Below are 18,834 nucleotides of genomic sequence, written 5' to 3'. Positions count from 1 at the left end.
AGCTTGCTTGTGGATGTGGGGAGCAGCACCAGGACTCTCTATCCTGGCTCAAATTCTCGCTCTTTGGCACTGCTGTCATATTTTTCTTTTTGACGGGCTTGGGTTTCCCTTATGTTTTCCCAAGCTAGGTCCCGGGCCAATCTGATTCTCTGTTGGAACTCCTGTTGGTATGTCTTTGGCTCTTGAGAGCGTCCTCCCTCCTGCTCCCACTCTTCTCTCAAGACCTGTAAGAGACCCCGCATGCGATGTCCTAACACCAGCTCAAACGGAGAGAACTTCGTAGAGTCTTGAGGAGTGTCCCTGAGGGTAAACAGTGCTAGAGGGAGGAGGAGATCCCATTTCCGGGGGTCTCCTTGTATGCATCATCACAATACCCATTTTATCGTCCCGTTGAGGCGTTCCACCAACCCATTGGTTTGGAGATGGTAAACCGAGGTGCGGAGCTGTTTTATTTGCAGGGTCCAGCATACTGCCCTCAAAACCCCGGACATGAAATTCTTTCCTTGATCTGTTAATATCTCTTGCAGGATTCCCATTCGGGCTATCCATTTCATCAGCTCCTCCACAATACGTGGGGCGGTTATGGCTCACAGGGGGATTGCCTCCAGGTACCAGGTGGCGTAATCCACAATGACCAATATGTATTGGTGGCCAGAGCTGCTGTTGGGAAGCGGGCCTACGACATCTAAGGCTATCCTCGAGAACAGGGTGTCTATAACGGGTGTGGGCTGGAGGGGTGCCCGTGGAGGACGCTCGGCTCTTGTCTTTTGGCAGTTGGGGCAGGCCGCACATTGGTGGGCCACCTCCTCCCCCATCCTGGGGCAAAAAAAAACACCTTCTCACCCTCGCGAGGGTCTTGTCCCATCCCAGATGTCCCCCTGTGGGACTCGCATGAGCCAGCCACCAAATAGTCTGGCTGAATCAGGCGGGCACCACCAGTTGCGAGCCCTTGGTCTCCTCCCTCCTGCTCCATTGTAGGCTGTAAAGGAGACGGTTCCTTACCTCAAAGCAAGGAAGCCCTTCCGGCAATAACGCAGGGACTCCTCTGGTACTTTGGGCCTGCTCTCGAAGTGCCCTGACTTCCTAATCCTCCTCTTGTGCCTTTTGGAACTGGAGGCTACTGGTAAAGTCGTTAAGGTCTAACTCGTCTATCTCGTCCTCTGACTCCTTGTTTTCTTCTGTGTCACCCAACCAGCCCTCCTGGTTCTGGATTTTCCTACAGGCCACTTCTGTGTCCCTCACCCTATCTAGGACATCGTATACTGGTGTCCAGTCTCATCCCAGAAGCATCTCACGTGCTAATTGAGGCACGACCCACACCAGGAGTTCTCCCTGGTGCTCCATTACCTGTAGGCAGATCCATTGGTGCTCGATTTGCTTGGAGTCCCCATGGAGGCAGGCTACCCTCACGGGGAAAGCCTTTCACCGGCCTTGCGATTGCACCAAATCTGCCCTCACAAGAGATTGAGCACACCCCGAATCCAGGGTAGCTTGCACAGGGCGACCTTCCACCCACGCCTTGACAACGGGATGGCTCCAAGCCACGTTCTCCTCGCTGACCACATAACTGCAGTCCATCGGCTCACCAGGCTCCGGGCCTCTCCACCTCTCTATTGGGGCCCTTGATCTGTAAGTAGGGATCCAGCGTTCCGCTGCCTGGCTCGGGCATTCCCTAGAAAAATGACCATTCTGCCCGCACCAGAAACACACGGTGTCTTTGGGTTCCTTCTTTCCCTGGGGTAGCTGGCCTCTGAGGCAGTAAAAGCCTTCACCAATTTTAGAGCTTCTTCGCAGGTCCATAGGGTATGTTGTCGGACCCAGCATTATGTCCGCTCTTCTAAATCGTTCTGAAATTGTTTGAGGACAATCTGGTCTGCCAAGGCTTCTCTATCCTGCCCTGCTGGGTTTACCCATTTATCCAGCAGATCCCACAGAAGCTGCAGCAACACTCTCGGTCATTTCTCATCGGGTCCTTTCTTGGCCCAGAACAGGTGGCGGTAGTGCTCAGGGTTAATTTCCAATCTATATAGGATGGCTTCCTTCACGTGCTCGTAGTCTTGGGGGTCATCCCTTGAGAGGGCCTGATAGATTCATAGATTCATAGATGTTAGGGTCGGAAGGGACCTCAATAGATCATTGAGTCCGACCCCCTGCATAAGCAGGAAAGAGTGCTGGGTCTAGATGACCCCAGCTAGATGCTCGTCTAACCTCCTCTTGAAGACCCCCAGGGTAGGGGAGAGCACCACCTCCCTTGGGAGCCCGTTCCAGACCTTGGCCACTCAAACTGTGAAGAAGTTCTTCCTAATGTCCAATCTAAATCTGCTCTCTGCTAGCTTGTGGCCATTATTTCTTGTAACCCCCGGGGACACCTTGGTGAATAAAACCTCACCAATTCCCTTCTGTGCCCCCGTGATGAACTTATAGGCAGCCACAAGGTCGCCTCTCAACCTTCTCTTGTGGAGGCTGAAAAGGTCCAGTTTCTCTAGTCTCTCCTCATAGGGCTTGGACTGCAGGCCCTTAACCATACGAGTGGCCCTTCTCTGGACCCTCTCCAGGTTATCTGCATCCCTCTTGAATTGCGGCGCCCAGAATTGCACGCAGTACTCCAACTGCGGTCTGATCAGCACCCGATAGAGGGGAAGTATCACCTCCTTGGACCTATTTGTCATGCATCTGCTGATGCACGATAAAGTGCCATTGGCTTTTTTGATGGCTTCGTCACACTGCCGACTCATGTTCATCTTGGAGTCCACTAGGACTCCAAGATCCCTTTCCACTTCCGTGCCACCCAGCAGGTCATTCCCTAGGCTGTAGGTGTGCTGGACATTTTTCCTCCCTCGGTGCAGCACTTTGCATTTCTCCTTGTTGAACTGCATTCTGTTGTTTTCTGCCCACTTGTCCAACCTATCCAGGTCTGCTTGCAGCTGTTCCCTGCCCTCCGGCGTGTCCACATCTCCCCATAGCTTTGTGTCATCTGTAAACTTGGACAGAGTACATTTGACTCCCTCGTCCAAGTCACTGATGAAGACATTAAAGAGTATCGGTCCAAGAACTGAACCCTGCGGGACCCCACTGCCCACACCCTTCCAGGTCGAAACCGACCCATCCACCACGACTCTCTGGGTGCAACCCTCCAGACAATTCGCCACCCACCGGACTGTGTAGTCATCCAAGTCACAGCCTCTTAACTTGTTCACCAGTATGGGGTGGGATACCATATCGAAGGCCTTCCTGAAGTCTAAGTATACGACATCCACCCCTCCTCCTGTGTCCAGGCGTTTTGTAACCTGGTCATAAAAAGAAACTAGATTGGTCAGGCATGATCTGCCTCCCACGAACCCGTGCTGATTTCCCCTCAGCATAATTTGTCCTGCCGGGCTCTCACAAATGTGAAACTAGATAATTTTTTCAAAGACTTTGCCAAGGATGGAGGTGAGACTGACTGGCCTATAGTTGCCCGGGTCCTCCTTCCTCCCCTTTTTGAAAATGGGGACCTCGTTGGCCCTTTTCCAGTCCTCCGGGACTTGGCCCATGCGCCACGAGCGTTCAAATATTCCCACCAGTGGCTCTGCAATGATGTTGGCCAGTGCCTTCAGCACCCTTGGATGGAGCTCATCCGGGCCTGCCGACTTAAAGGCATCCAGTTCTTCCAAGTGACTCTGCACCGTCTCAGGGTCTACTCATGGAAGTCTGGCACCTTGCTGCTGCCTCTCTACAACCCCAGTGAGAGACTTGTCGTGTCCCTCACTTAGGAACACTGAGGCAAAGAACTCGTTGAGGAATTCAGCCTTGTCCCCCCTGTCTGTCACCAATTGTTTCTGCCCATTTAGCAGGGGTCCTATTCCTCCCTGGGCCTTCCTTTTACTCCCTATATATCTAAACAACAATTTCTTGTTGTCTTTTACTTGGGTTGCCATCCTCAGCTCCATGGTAGCTTTGGCCTGTCTAACTGCCTCCCTGCAAGCACGAGCAGAGGAGGTATATTCATCTTTGGTGATCTCTCCCTGTTTCCACTTTTTATGTGCTCCCCTTTTGGCCCTTAGGCTGCCCTGGATTTCTCTGGTCAGCCAGGGAAGCCTCCTGGCCTCTTTCCCTCTTTTGCCTCGCTCAGGGATCGTCTTGCTTTGTGCCTGAAGGATCATTTCCTTAAGGCACAGGCACCCTTCTTGGGCTTCCAATTCTTCAAATCTCCTACTCTGCAGTATGTCCTTGACTAATTGCCTGAGTTCATTGAAATCAGCTTTCCTAAAGTCTAGCACTTTCACCCTACTAGTTACCTTACCCACTCGACATCTTATGGTGTATTCTATTATTAGGTGATCACTGTCCCCCAGATGGCTACCGATCTGGAGGTCCACTACCATGTCATCTCCCGTTGCCAATACCAGATCCAGTATGGCATTCCCCCTAGTGGGACCGTGTACCTCCTGTGTCAGGTGGAGGTCCTGTACACAGGTTAGAAACCTGCGTGAGCGGTGGGACTTTGTTGTCTGTGTCTCCCAGCAGATATCCGGGTAGTTTAGGTCCCCCATGACTACCGCCTCTTTAGCTTTTATGGACTCTGAGAGTTGCCTCAGGAGTCCCGAATCTCTTTCTTCCCCTTGATGTGGGGGTCTGTAGCAGACCCCTACCACCAAATTCCTTTCTCCTTGCCCCCCCATGTAGCCTAACCCACAATCCTTCTACTTCCTCATCCTTGGATTCCGTCTTGATGAGGGTTGATGTATATTGCTCACTGACATAGAGCGCAACACCTCCCCCTTTCTTCCCCACCCTGTCCTTTCTGTACAATCTATAGCCCTCAATATGTACCACCCAGTCATGGGATGAATCCCACCAGGTTTCTGTTAGCCCCACTAAGTCATAGATGTTCTGTGCAAGCAGGAGCACTAGTTCATCCTGCTTGTTTCCCTTGCTCCTAGCATTAGTGTATAGGCACTTGAGCCCTGCGACTGGTGCCTTTGTTGCCCCCCCGTTCCAAGTCCCAAGGGGCCCTTTGATTCTTACCTTCTCATTCCTTACTTGTGCCGTCGTGCTGGCCTCCCCATGGCTTTAAGGTTCCCAATGCTCTCTTTCTTCAGGCTCGGCTGTCCTTGTGGGTGCCACATGGTTTGGTGGTCCACAGCTTCCCCCGCCCTCATCTTCCCCTCCCCCCGGCAAGCCTAGTTTAAAGCTCGCCGGAGGAGATCCGCCAACCCAGAAGAAAACACACGCTTACCTTTGGGGGACAGGTGAAGCCCATCCCAGCTGAGCATGTCCCTCGTCGTGATGTGCGGGTCATTGTCCAGGAAGCCGAAGCCTGCCTCGAGACACCACTGCCGAAGCCGCCAGTTGGTCTCTCGGATGCAGTTCTCCTGCCGTCTTCCGCGTCTGTTCACTGGTAGGATGGAAGACAATACTACCTGTGCACCGAACTCCTTCAGCACGCCGCCCAGAGCACTGTAGTCCGCCATCAGGTGATCGGGGTTCTCCTGGCCGCATCATTAGTACCCACATGGATTAGGACCATGAGGTAGTAATCGGTGGGCTTGATCCTGGCCTGGATTACCTCCGTCACATCCCGAATCTTTGCTCCAGGGAGGCAGCATACCTCTCGTGCTGAGGGGTCCTGGCGGCAGATGGGCCCTTCCATGCCTCTCAGGATGGAGTCACCTATGATGAGCACTCGTCGCCTCCTCCTCTGGGTCCTCTTGGATCTCTGGATCTGTTTGGAGTGTGAAGAATGTGGTGTTTCTTACTGCCCAAGGGTTTCCTCCTCTTCTTCCATCTCCTGCAGGGTCGCCAGGGCCTCGTACCTGTTCTCCAGTCGAACTGGAGAAGCTCGTACCGATTCTCTGCGAGCTACTCCAGTCCTGGCTGTGACCGTCTGCCACTCTGCTGCGGAGGGCATTCCCCGGGCTGCTTCTTCCTTCGGTGCCTGGTCCTGCAGGGAAAGGAAATATCTATCAATTTCATCCTCCACCTCTCTGATCCCCCTCAGCCTGCTAACCTCCTCCCAGAGCTCCCTCACCTGCGCCTCCAGAGCCCTAAGACGGGCACCTGCCGGACAGGTGTGGGGGCCCCCAATCTCTGCCCCCCCGGCCCTGTTGGGGATCCCCCACAGGCCAGGAGGTAGGGGGACATCAGCTCCGCCATGGGCTCAGTCTGGGTGGAGACCTCAGACCAGCCCCGGTTAGCCTTGTCCCCCTGGACAGAGGCCCTAGCAGCACTCCTCGTAGACACCATTCTGAGCTCCTGTTTGTAGACCTGTGTGGTGCCTACTTCCTACCCCTACAGGAGTCCCACTCCCGGCCGTCCCAGCCTGCCCGCCAGTGCGAATGCCGGCGCAAACGCTGGCGCACTCTTACAGAGTGCGCCTGTTTGCGCGCTCTGTTCACGCTGCGCGGCTTGGGAGCGCGGCTCCCTACCGGCTCAGCTATATGGGACCCGGGGGGCTTCCCCTCCGGATCCGGCTCAGCTGTGCCGGGTCCCTCCGCCCCACTTACCTTTGGGGGATCAGCTGTTGCTGCCCCCGCTGCCGATTCCTCTGCTGCTGCTGCTGCTGCTGCCGCCGCCACCTCCGGTCAGTCAGTTGGTTAAGGGGCACACGTGCGTGCGGGACACATGTGTGCCTGGCTCCTCTCTTTCCCGCTGCGGCCTGAGCCTTGCCAACTACTAAGGCTCCCAACTGGCTGGCCCAATATCTCTTGTCAAGCCTGGTCATGAGGGCGTGCTGTTCAAACGCCTTGATATAAGCCTCCAGGTCATTGTCCCTGGTCATTTTAGGCATTTTGAAGGACGCCAAACTGTGTTGGAGCCAGTCTTGTTGCCGGTCTAGCATTTACTGCTGAGAGTCCAGGATCTGGGTTAGAACCTGTAGGTTCTGTCCAAGGACATCAGCGGGGCCTATAGCCATGGCCTGCATGTTGGCATAGGTTGCAAGGTCTGGGTTCTCCATGTTCCCGACCAATGCACCATGTTGTGCCCACCTCTGCTCCAAAAGGCATTCCCGAGCAGCTTTTGCTCTAGTGGCTGACCAGGTTTGCCCCGGTCCTGCAAGAGGGCCTCAGAGGGTGCTTTGGATGACGTTGGGAGACCCCTGAGACTCACCTGCCATGACTTTGAATGGACCTTCAGTGGTGGGGGTCCCCTTCGATGCAGCCTCCAGGGCTGTCACGCCTTCGATGGGCACTCACGGGGCTCCAACCTTCCCTACACCCCGGCCAAACGCCACCTTCTACCGCAGATCTCTCAGCTTCTTCTTACTGGCCCCGCCTTGTCTCTTCCCCAGTCCCCGGCCAGCTTGACTTGGTGACCTAAGCTGGGCTCCGGTCTGAGGGCTACAAGACCCGAGGTCCCGTTGCCCCCGTGGGCTCTCTCTCCGGCTTCCTTGCCAGCTCTCCCTCTGGTTCCTTCACTGGCTTCCCTGCCGGCTCTCTCACCGGTTCCTTCACCGGCTTCCCTGTCGGCTCTTTCATTGGCTCCACAGCTGGTTCCCTCCCCAGCTTTCCTATCGGCTCTCTCGTCAGCTCTGCAGCTGGAGTCTTTGTAGCTGGCGGCTCTCGCCGCTTCCGCCGCTTCCCTCGCTGCAGCAGTTTTCCCTGCCTGAGGCAGACAAACCCCACGGGTGCACGCTCCCAACCTCGTGTTTCCCTGCGGGCTCTGTGGTCTTCTGCTGCCTCCTTCCTGTGCCCCCGGGGCTGCACTTTATTCCTGCTGGGTGGTGTCCCTCACTGATGTCACCCGGTCTCAGCTGGATATGAGCGCGGCTAATGAAACGCGCAGGTGGTTTCCCGGCATATGCTCCCCTGCTACCCCCGGCTCCTGCAAGGGGTAAGTATGGGCTCTCTTTCTCTTTGGTTTTGGGCCGGGGTTTCCCCATAGCCCCGGCATCCCTGGGACAATGATAAAATAGTTGAATATTTTGCATGTTACAATTTATCACACAAATGACATATCAATTATTAATAATGCCTACCGGGGCCTATCAAATTGTGGGTGCAATAACATTTCCTGCCACTGTGAAATTCCTACTGGGGCTGGAGCTGCTCCAGTCCTTGTAAACTCTGATAGTCTGTTCCACCAAGAATCTTTGGGTCACACAGGTGGCAAGTAGCAGAAGGACTGGACAGAATGCAAGCAATATAGGCTTCTGTGACATATTCAGTTATCTAAATTCTGGGGCATTTCTGGGCAACTAGGGGATTTCTGAGCTAGAAAGAAGGCATGGTTCATTGGCAGTGTCAAGTATGGCAATATTGGGGAAAACTAGTAAATGAAGAAGGAGCCAAACTGATTAAGTGGTGGTTGGGGGGGGGGGGCGGGGCAGGGAATGGGTAGTGGTGAGATGCCAAGATTAAGCTAGATCAGACAGAACTTTCAAAAGAGGTAAATATAGGCTTTACCATCCATTCCTTTACTGTAGGGTATCTATACACATGCTCTGGGATAGAGGGGGCAGCACTTTAATTAGTGGAGCTCTGAGAACTACTCTAATCAAAATGCCTGGAACATCATATGTATTCAAGTGTCCTGCACTTAAAAATGGCAGCAGAGATGCTTGAACTAAAACTTGTTCAATGAGCTTTAGTTCAAGCGTCCTCACCACCATTTTGAAGCATGGGGATGCTGAATATATGTGACACAGAGGGGCATGTTAATTAGCACACTCCGGCAGACTCCATTAATTGAGTTTGCTCTGATGCATGCTAAATAGCACATGTTGGAGTGGACATCTGGCACATGTATAGGTGCCAAAGGATGTCCCGCCTTTTATTTCTGAAAACAGAAGTGCATACAAGAGGAAATGGGGAACCTACATTTTTCTTCAGACTTGTCTTTCAATCATTTATTTCCAGACAAAATATTTATTTGATACCACTGACCAGTGTCCCACGTTTTCAGTTTTAAAATACCCTCAATCTATGAGGATTAGTTTGAGATTAGAGATCTCAATGCATCAAGTTTTTTTGTAAGGCCTCCAGAGACAGAATTTAGTAAAGATGTTCTCCTGCCATGTCCCACTACTGAGCAGGATTTCACTTCTTGGTAAAACCAAACAGTGCAGAGGTACAAAGTAAAGAAAATATTTTGAGTGGGAGTTGGAAGGGGAGGGTGAAGGTGAAGGAAGAGAATATCAAACTCTCTTGTATCTCAGATGTGTTCATGTTCAAATTTATCTTAGTATTTGGCAGCATTAATTTGCATATTACTGTCAGAGATGATTATTGCGATGTATATTTAATCTAGAAATATGGATGCTTCTGATTTTGAACATGAAGATTCACAAAGATAACTGATTGTAATAATTCCTTTTTGTTTGGAGCATTAACCTCTACAATTCCCTGTACTTGTAACTTTTAAAACTTACTTACAATACACTGATTATTTGGTAGATTCTAGAATGGTACCTTCTTTCTTGATCATCTGAGACATGAAAGAGAGATTTCTTTTTTCTTCCCTGGAACTCAGTCATTGAGAAAGATAACAATAAAGGAAAACAAGATCATGTTAAATAAAAATGCTTAAAGAAGTTTTAGAAGCAACAATTTATTATTATTAAATAATAAGAATGAATGCCCTGCTTATAAGACTGTAATCTAAACTTCTACTTTCTCCAATATTCAGAATCCCTTACATTTTGGAAATGTGTCAACTTTCAACTGTCAAATGTGTCAGCTGATACAACTTAAGGGGTTAAGGATGCCAATTGCCTTTTTATTGGTATGTTTTACAATTATTGCTCAATCAAAGTTATTCTCTCTGTTTAAAAACAGACAAAAATTCTGCACAAAACACAGAAGGGCATTTGGTGAAGTGTGCTGTGCCTGAAAGCTTTCTAAGAAGAATCATTCCAGATATTTGAGTTGGTTTAATAAAAGATATCAAATTTACTCAAAGAACCTTGTCTGCCTATGTCCTTAGACCAACATGGCTATAACCTACACCCCTGCACAAAACATGTGCATGGAAATATAAATTGCAAAATAAGAGACCATGGCAGTCCTGTAAGCATTCTGTTAATAGATATTTCTATTTTACTGTTCCCCAGTCTTTTTCCTTATTCAAAATCACACTTTTTTTTACCACTCTCCCACATTTGCTACAAAAGTAGGAATAAATGGTAAGTCTATTTAATATAGTATTAAATGTCTCAAGCTGTAAACCTTTAACAGAAAAAGGTCTACACAAAGCAGGGTATAGAAAATTTCAGCTCAAATGATTTAAGTTTGGGGAAAATAAGAAACAACTGAAACCAGATTCTGAACAATTTATAGGTAACACTACCTGCAAATCCTTTCCATATCCTCTTGTCTCTTCTTTATTGTGTAGATACCTGGTACATAACGGTAGTTAGTCAGGTCTTTCCTGACCCAGTAAAGTGTTTTAACTTTCAAAATGTCATTCTCCCTCCTCCCAAGTAAGTAATTCAATGTGTAAATCACTCACGATGTATTAGTGGACAATCATATCATAGATATTTTCAGAACATTACCATTCTTTTGTTTATTAACTAGCAATGCCCCAGGTGATTTACAGAAATGAGTAAAGACTTGGGCCTGTGGTTTTAGGCTGCATACAGAAGTTTACACAGCCTGTGGGGGAGGCACTTTAACTATGGTGCTTTATAAAAAGCACCATTAATTAGAACCCCATTGAACCCAACAGGTGTTCCCCTGTTAGGTGGGGTGGCGGGGTGGGTGTGGCACTCTAAGCTTGTGTGTGCTGACCCAGGCCATCAAGAAGGAGTAATTCAGCAGCCTCCTGGGAGGCTGCTGGACCACCCCTCTCCCATGCCTTGCCCCCATGCCCCCACCAGCTAGTAAGTGTCACCAGTGGTTGGGGAGGCTGGGGGAATGGCGCCCTTTCACCATATAGCCAACCCAGCTATCCCTGCTGGGGTCTTGGGGGGCATCAGGCCAGGCCTACCTGGCAGGGGGGCTCCCTTTCCACCACTCTCCATGCAAGCATCTTGACAGAGGCAGCTGTGGCTGCCATTCCCAGAGCTCCTGTGGGGAGGATCAAACCTCCCTCACCTTGTAGGCCTGACTGGGCTACCCATGCTGGGATCTTGGGGGAGCAGGGCTGAGCCTGCAAAGGAGGCTCTGTCCCCCACTGCTCTAGCTCTGGGCAGGGCAGGCACAGCTGGCACTGTCAGGTGCTTGGGTGGGGGGTCAGGAGGGAGAAAGGAGCCCCCCTTGCCACACCATCCCACCCCATTTCCCCCTGAGACCCGAGAAGGGGAGGTACATGTGGGGCACATGTGCCAGGGGGGCTCCCTTCCCCCCACACCCAGCTGTGCAGTGAGAAAACAGAGGAAACAGCCCTGGAGGTGGGGTTGTGACACAGTCCCACAAAGCTGCTTGGGATGTGGACAGAATCTCCTGAAATTAACCCTCACAGATGGCCCTAGAGCACCCCTGTCTGATACTAAACCAGACAATGCTTAAATTTTTGTGCAATCAGCCATTTTGTGTTATGGCTACAGAATGCTTTCAGAGGCCTCATTACATGAAAAATGTGAATTTGGTACACACCCTTAAAGTGCCTTTCAGCCTTGTGAGGAGACAAAAATGTCTAGTACAAAGCAATGGACTAGGTCTGAGAAAATATGGATTCTAGTTCTGGCTTTACCACTGGCCTGCTGGCTTTACCTCAGTTTATCCATATGGAAAATGAGGATAATGAAATACTTTGAGTTCAACTGATACAGAGTGCAGTATGAGAGATAGGTGGTATTATTATTAATGTCAACTGAAGAAGGACGGTTCTCAGAAGCAATGAGCATTTAGCTAGTAGAAGTCAGGTCCTTCAAGTAGGGACCTTAAGCCATTAGTCACTTTTGCAATTCAGAACATGATTTCTACCCCAGAGAACTCAACCATTTAAATTTAACATGAAGGTCATAAGCAGACAAACAAGGAGAAAAAGAGAAGCTCAACTATAACTTACAAGTCTTTCTTTTTGTATGGTACCTTGGATATAAATGTAAAGACATGTAGCCTTTGCTAAACATTTGATAAGTTCCAATCAAGGCAGATTAGGAAAATCTGATGTTTCTTTGAAAGTAGAGGGAGAAAAATGGTTATATCAAGTAGTTCCTCAATAGCCAAAGATACCAGAAAAGTAGTAATGGCTGATGGGTTCAGTAAAGATACACAGAATTTTTCACATCTGGAATACTTGTTTGAATACAGTCAGAATATTGCCAAATGACATGTCTGGACAATCTAACAGCTATTGGGTGACTTCTGTGATCTATTTAATTATGACAATCCAATACCAATGTGTCCATCTTTAAAAACCAAAAAAATACCGAAAAACCCCAACAACAAACAAGCAACAAAAAGAACAACAGAAAAAAGACCCAAACAAGAACCAAAAAACCCTCTCCCCCAACTCCAAATAGCATTCTTTTAAATAGTACTATTTTAAATAATTTCATAGATGATGGGCCAAATATTAAAACCAAACAAAAAAACCAAACAAAATATTGGTAGAAAATTACTTTTGTACCTCAAAATAGAGAGGAAAAAGTGAGGAACATTACAAGGAGAGGAAGTACCATCACTAGCCATGCATGACTTGAGTGAAATCATAAATAGGTTAATTTAATACCCATAACTGACAATCTTGCACCTTTAATTAGAAGTAAATTAACTCTAAAAGGCTTTAATCTGTTAACCTTAGACTGCTGTCTCTGCCATTGGCAGATGGCTTGAGATTTCAGTAGTTGTTCACATTGTAGGGACACTTATGCTCTTTATTAAAAAGATAAATCATGTGGCTAAGACACACTGCGAGTCTTAGCTTCAGGGGAACCACCATCAACATTATCAGGAAAAAAAACCATGGTTAAATCAACTGCAAGTGTCCTAGATTATATTCACATAAAACAGGGGGACAGATCTGAATTTACAATCATTTCAAAAGGGGGTTCTTTTCTCTGAAAACCTACCCTTGTTTATTTAAAGCCAATTATTTAAATAATCATTATAAATGCTGAACTGTGCAGGCCCATTAGTAAATGAAATTTTTTCCAAGTGTTTTGCCACAGTAGAATATGATATCACAGGGAATTAAACACTTGACTGGAAATGAAGTGTGCATCCACATGAGTATGCACATGCCTCTTGCAGCATCTCAAAACCCTTTGAGATGCTGCAAGACGCACGTGCAGGAACAAAAAAAACTTTGTGCTGCAAACTTGCAGCACGGTGGCAAAATTAGACCCCTGGGGTCAAAAAAAAAAAAAACAAAAAAAAAAACGGGCCTTGAACCAGCAGGGCAGAGCACAGTCTGGGACTGTGCCCTGAGGCAACCAGATGCTCAGGTCCTCCACAGAGATGCTTTGGTAACCAGCTGGAGCATCTCTCTGGCTGCTCCCTGCCCCGGTGCTGAAGCACGCTGCCTGCCCATGCAGGGCAAGCAGCGTGCAAGCTGTGGGGAGCTGAACCTGGGCTCCATGCAGGGTAAGTAGCAGGTGGGTGGGAGGGCTGGAGGAGAGGGAGGGGACCATGGGGGTAGTGTCCTCAGGTACCAATTGGCCAGGCCTCAGAAGCTCCTGAGAGTGAGTAGCCCTAAGCTACTTGCCAAGGCAGTTTTTTATACTGCTGAGGCCAGCACAGGGCAGATTTTTATAATGTTGGAGCTAGCACGCATGCTGGCCCAGGCTCTAGCTCCCCCTGGCTGCAGATCTGGGAGGAGCCAGGCACGTTTTTTTGTCCCAAGTGGCACAATTTGCCACACACAAAAATGTATGTCCAGACATGTTCACTGAGGCAAAAAGCCCAGGCTCAAATTTGCACTGCTTCTATCTGAGCTGCTGCAAGTGCACTTGACTGCATATGTGGGTATGTCCCAAGGGGGCAAATCCTGACATCTTTATTTTCTTTTTTAATTGTTTAAATTCAGGTCAAATACTTACTCACTTCAATAGAGGTTGCACTCTTCCAGGGCATTTCAGGATTTATTTCAAGGTGAATAAGCCAATCCTTTACATATATCGAGTTAGAAATTATACTGCAATTGTTTTTAGGGTGACATTTCACCAATAGGTTTTGATATACACAACCTAATTTAAACTGGTCTCTCTTAAGCTAACTCACTTTTACAACCAGGGAAATTGTTACTCACATAACATTCAACTTGAAACATTTCTTGCATTAAATATTATTCTGTTGCCCAGTTGTTAGTATAGTGAATATTAACCTCTTTTGTTATATGTTGTTTATCATAATGAAATAAGAATGGTATATATGAATGCAAAGATGATACAAAATAAAATACACTGCTTGTGTCTTGCTTTCTTTTAATAAATAACTTCCAGGGCTGAGCTCTCCATTGAACACAGATGCCCATGAGTCTTTCTGAGTTGATACAAGTATTGTAAGGCATACTTGTTGTTTAAAATGTATCTTATTATGTGTGTTACATTACATTTATCTATACTGAATGTCACTTGCCTATTCACATAGCTTGTTTAGTTCTCTCCAAAGTTACTCAAAGTCCTCTGTCACCTGAGTAACTAACCAGCCAGGTTTTGGGTCAGGTTTGAACTGCTAATATATTATTACAGATGTAGGAAAGATTTTCTGGAGAGCCACAATACCAGAAGGATTTGTAATGACATTTCAACTTTGAGAAAGCAGTCCAAATTTCATATAGTTATTCATTATTAAATAATGAGTCGAATATTTATATTATCTTTGCTAGCTTTGATGAATTTTGTCGAGACAGACTGAATATATGGCAGAACATCTGTCACTGCTTTTTGTTTTTTAATGGAATATTTCAAGCACAAATTTCACAGTTGTTGCCAAAAATCAATTTATGCAAATGTCTTAAGCTTGTACTGTGTGATGTGAAGTCCCCAATTTAGTTCAAAATAAAATTTTGGATTGGCACATGAACTTAGCCCAAAATAGTGAATTATGTATGAAAGAATGTGAAAATGTTATTCACTATTTTCCCATCAACCATAAATTAATTGTCTTTGCTCTCTGGCAGTCCTTAGATGCCATGACTTATAACATCTTTTTTTAATATTTACGTTTTACAATAAGTATATTTCAAATTCTAGTAGATGTTCACTTTGTAAAAAGACTTTGGAATCTGATCCTGATGCCATAAACTTATATCTGCAATGGAATTTGCTTGTGTGGGTCTCTGACTGGAGTCATACAAATCAAAATTAAACTTTCCTGTTCTCCCTCCATCACCTGGGGTGGGTGGTCAGGGGGTAGGAAAATGGAGCATTGTGGGATTCTGGAGAACCAACAACTAACTGTCACATTAGAACTGAAGTGCACATGCACCTGGAAGCACTTCACCATGAAACTTCAGAGAGCTTGTTGCTTCATCCAAGTCATTTTTGGAGTATTTTAGCTCATCTTTGAACACTTCATAGTGCATCTACTTCTGTCCTCTTGCATTTTGAGGGACTTCAGAAGTGTCTGAAGCACTTCAAATGTAATGTCTGTCTAGGCTATACATACATGGCAAAAGCACAAATGTTATTCAAGGTAAAGCCAAGTCAGCAGTAAATGACTAGCCACTTCTTACTAGCAACACCACAGTTGACTTATGGATGTTCTGCTGTATATTCAATCTGTCTTTGAGGAACTCAAACTAAACTAAGATCAAAAATTTAAAAATATATATCTCAGATTAGAGAAGCCCCTCCCCCCGTAAAAAAATAAACACAAACCAGACTTTTCATTAGCAACTGTGCTAAAAGCGACTAACAATTTCTACACTCCATTAACAAGTCTTCTGTTTGGAAAAGCAATATATTTTAAACAAATCAGAGATAGTTTGGTTATTGTTTGTAGGGTGCAAGCTCCTAAGCCATGCATAAAACATGTAGGTTGTAGATTTCATGTTCTCTAGATGCACAGAGGATAATTGAATTTCACAGTAAAGGTTCAGAGGCACACTACCATACAGAGATGGTATAGCTGAAAAATGTAGTAAAATATAGGCAAATAAGGAGTAGTACTTTCCAAATTTGTTATAAATTAATACTGCTGGTTGTGGGGGAAAGGGGATACTGGTACGGTAGATTTGAGAGTAGATTCAGAGCTTCACAAAATCTTTAACATGTTCTGATCTGTGTAAATCTAAAATTTAAAAAAGTAAAATGTTCAAAACAAGGTGCCTATGATAAAATGAAATCTTAGTACCTTTCCAAGCTTCCTCAGGAAGAAACTAATCCTGTGAAAAATCACATGCCACAGAATTGCAGAGGAGGACAAGCCTAGAAGCAGAGATCTGGATCTTCTGTTTTCTTCCCTGTGAGACACATTGTGCTGTATAACCTCTAGAAATGAAGGACTGGACTCCAGTTCTCTAGTCACATATATCTGCCTAATGTCCAGCTGGAGACTTAGGCTCTTAAATTGCACATTTGGGCATAAGAATGGATTTGTCATGTCTGGGTTTTTCCTAGAAACTGGATACCAGATTTGTGATGGCTTGACAATTGGGAGCCTATGTGCCTGATTCTGTTTCTCACACGTGGTTATACTAAAGTAACACTGTAAACTTTAGTGAAGTACCTCCTACTTTATGCCAGTGTAAACAAGTTTCAAAAATCAGACTCAGACTAATAATGAATGAATTTGTTTTGGGACAGGGGAAAGGAATATATGAGTATTTTGTAAAAATTCAACTCTAAATTTGAACTTAGCACTATTATATAGTTAGGTGGTTATATGCAGTCGCAGAAAGTTTGGTTAACAAGCATGGGAATTTAATGGTATTGAGCTCAGTATCACACAATTTTTCTATTATTAAGAAATACAATAGACTTACTGAGCATGATGAAAGAAAAATAAAATATTTAGTATAAGAATTACATAGTTCAGAAGAAATATCTTTCTTTATCTATATATGTGTAATTGGACTTTGTGAAAAACAATTCGTTTTGAGTGAAAAATCTATAAATATACATACACACTCAAAGAATAAGATTTCAGTGCCTGTTACTGTCAAGGTAGTAATTCACATTACAGAAATTAAGTTAAATTCTGTAAAGAGAGTAACAAAATAAACAATAATGTTCTTTTTAAAGTTATCTTTGGCTCACTACTGTGATTCAATTTACTATGCAATTATATAGTCTACAGTGAAAATAATGAACGTGTTTTGAAAGTGAAGAAATGGTTTCAAAGTTATCTTTCATACAGCTGTATTTAACAAGATGCTCATCAAAGCATTGCCTTGCTTTGTTTAGATAAATTATTCCTTCAGGCTTTTTATTTTCTCCATTTCAGCTAAGGTAAAGGCAAAAACTAGCTCAACAGACATTAATAATTGTAGATTTCACTGTAGTCAGCATTTAAGGTGACTTCTGATCTCTTGATGAGGCACACTTCTAGGAGAAAGAGCATCTGATTATGTTGTTTCTCTCCATTGCTTATTTTACAGTTCATTCACAGAAAAAAAAAATCCAACACAAGCATAATTTTGCTTCCTCACACTGTATTTAGATAGCACAAGAAATGGCAAAAGAGCAATGGGATTTCACATTCTACTTACCAAGCAAGTTGTGTTGCTTATTAGACAAATTGGGAGCCTGGGGGCATGGAAAACATTCATGGAGAAAATGGATCAGATCTTCAGCCATTATGAACTGGCACAGCTCTGTTGAAGTGAATGGATTTACACCAGTTTACTCAGGCTGAAGGCCTGACCTATACTTTTGAAATAAATTTACATCATTGGTCAATGACTATGTAGCATAAAGTCTAACTATGAAAGACTTTATTGCTTTTTCACACTCCCTACTAACGTGTTTCACCAAGGAGCCTCATTTGTCCTTGTCGCAGGGCACCTTAGTGCCTGCTCCTAGAGAGGAGAAACTGCCAGGGAGAGAGCCCTGGCAGAGCTAATTGAGCACAGCTGCGAGTTGCCGGAGCAACTAAGGGGAGCCAGCTGCCTGTAGGGGGCAGGGCCTGGCCCTTATAAAGCCCAGGGCTGAGGCCAGGCTGGCAGTTCTCTGCCAGCAGCTGGACAGGCAGAGGCTCACTTAGCCAAGCTATGGGGAGAAGTCTGAGGGGCAAGTGCAGCTCATGATAGCCCTGAGAGGATTGGGCACTAAAGGTTTAGCCAGGGGGCTTTATGTTTGTGTTACAGCCAGGAGGCTTGTGTTTGTTTGGCTTTGATATTACACCCGGAGGCTTGGGGGAGGCTGTAGGGGTTGGAGGAGGCCTCAACTATAGGGACCCCAGAGAGTGTGGGGTGCCCTAGCGCCAAGAGGGCGCATTATTTGCATAGTGCCAGGGAAGGCGTAGCTCGCACGCCAGGGCGTGAGCAACTGGCGGCGAGGAGCGCGGCCAGTGGGTCGCGGGCGCAACCCGTAGGTTGCGGACGGGGACCTAGACCCCAGATTGCGTGTGGGGGAACATAGACCCTGGCCCCAGAAAAGGGGCGGTATTATTGAGTAGCCCAGTGTGGGCACGGTGAGCCCCAAAGACGGGGGGAGCACCATACTGAGGAGCCCTAGAGACAGGGGCAATTACTGAGAAGCCCGAGACGGGCATAGTGAGCCCGGCCGCAGGCTAGTGCGGTAACACCCCTCAGACTGAGGCAGGGCGCTGCGGTTGCCCCGAGAAGACAGGGAGTAGCAGCGCGGTGAGCCAGGGTCAGAGAGGGTGCCCGTACGGTTGGCCCATAGGACCGGAGGCCCGCTAGAGAGTCCCTGAGCAGGACCACACCGGCAGGGGAGGCCCAGAGTGGGCAAGACGAGAGTTCCAGCAAGAGGCTGGGCACGAGAGAGGGAGCCCAGAGTGGGCCACAGTAAAGAGGAGGCCCGAGAAGCGGGCGTACAGACCGGACAACGTCCATTACATC

The sequence above is a fragment of the Alligator mississippiensis genome, chromosome 1, assembly GCF_030867095.1.
Source record: "Alligator mississippiensis isolate rAllMis1 chromosome 1, rAllMis1, whole genome shotgun sequence".
NCBI classification, from domain to species: domain Eukaryota; kingdom Metazoa; phylum Chordata; order Crocodylia; family Alligatoridae; genus Alligator; species Alligator mississippiensis.
Note: the sequence above shows the minus strand (reverse complement) of the source record.